Below are 1,224 nucleotides of genomic sequence, written 5' to 3'. Positions count from 1 at the left end.
CTCGCCTTCCTCGTCATCCCATGCGGGAAAAGGAGTGTCAGACTCGTAGTCGACCACCGCCATATCCTCAACAAGGTCACTCGTCACTGGTGGCGACGTTTGTGCTCATCGAGCCTAGGATATACCCCCTCGGCGCTGCGGACGCACTGTCCGACTTTGCACCGAGTGCGGGGGATGAAGCTGGGCTCTGCCCATGCTCGTCAGAATCAGCGAGACTTGGAGATTTTGGTGTCATTGACATAGGGCTCATTGAGCAAGGAAGTTGTTTGTTCCAACAAATTGAGTTGCAGTGTCTAATGAACACGCGAGCCTCGTTGAGGCAATAATCGATTGGAAGTGTAAATGTTCTCAATCTAAATGGGGGAGGGTGTAACGGGGTTACACGTACCCTGGTAACAGGAGTATGTGTCACACGAGATGTGCATGGTGTGACTGCAACCAAACAAGAATACGGTACGTGGCTACGTAGCCAGTAGTTATGCATGTATTTAGATTTTACTATATATATTTGGTAAAATCTATACATTTAAAATTAGGCTGTTTAGCCGCAGATAAAAATAAATAAAAGTCAGTTTTGAATTTAAATCAAAGAGTAATTAGAAGGCAATAATCTAATCACCCTTGGAACAAGCGGACTGGGATCCGCTAACTGATACTTGGCTCTTCTGAAGAACGTATGTCGGTGACCTAAATTACGCTTCCTTTAAGCGCAAAGCTACGGCAGCCCCGCTGCAATGGGTGAGTTCATAATCCAAATATGCAGTAAAAACTGGCTTCAAGTGTAAGTCTGCACATAAAATTTTAGTGACACTATATCTTATCATTGTGAAAACATATCTCAGGAAGCCGCAATTATTAACGTAGATCAAACTAGTATGCTCAGACCTAAAGTTGCATGAGCAGCAATCATACCTGTGTGGCAGCTTTGAAAAATATGATGATTTTATATCAAACTATACACTGTTCCACCTACCATGTTATTCTCTGCATATCCACAACACTTATTAATACTCTATCAATTACTACGCTGAGTATAATAAAAGCGAGTGATATACGTACGTTTTTATTGGTTAAATTGTTTTGAAAGCCGCTTAAATATTATTTTTGGTGATGACTTGAAAACGTGGTCGTCCGGCAGAGTCCAAAAACAACACAACCAACGAACGGAAGAAGTCATTTTTCGAGTATATAAGTAGTCTCAAGTGTTCCAGGTGGGTCATCCTG

This window comes from Plasmopara halstedii, assembly GCF_900000015.1.
Source record: "Plasmopara halstedii genome assembly, contig: Scaffold_2904, whole genome shotgun sequence".
Lineage (NCBI taxonomy): Eukaryota > Oomycota > Peronosporomycetes > Peronosporales > Peronosporaceae > Plasmopara > Plasmopara halstedii.
The sequence above is the reverse complement of the archived record's forward strand: the minus strand, read 5'-3'. Positions refer to the sequence as shown.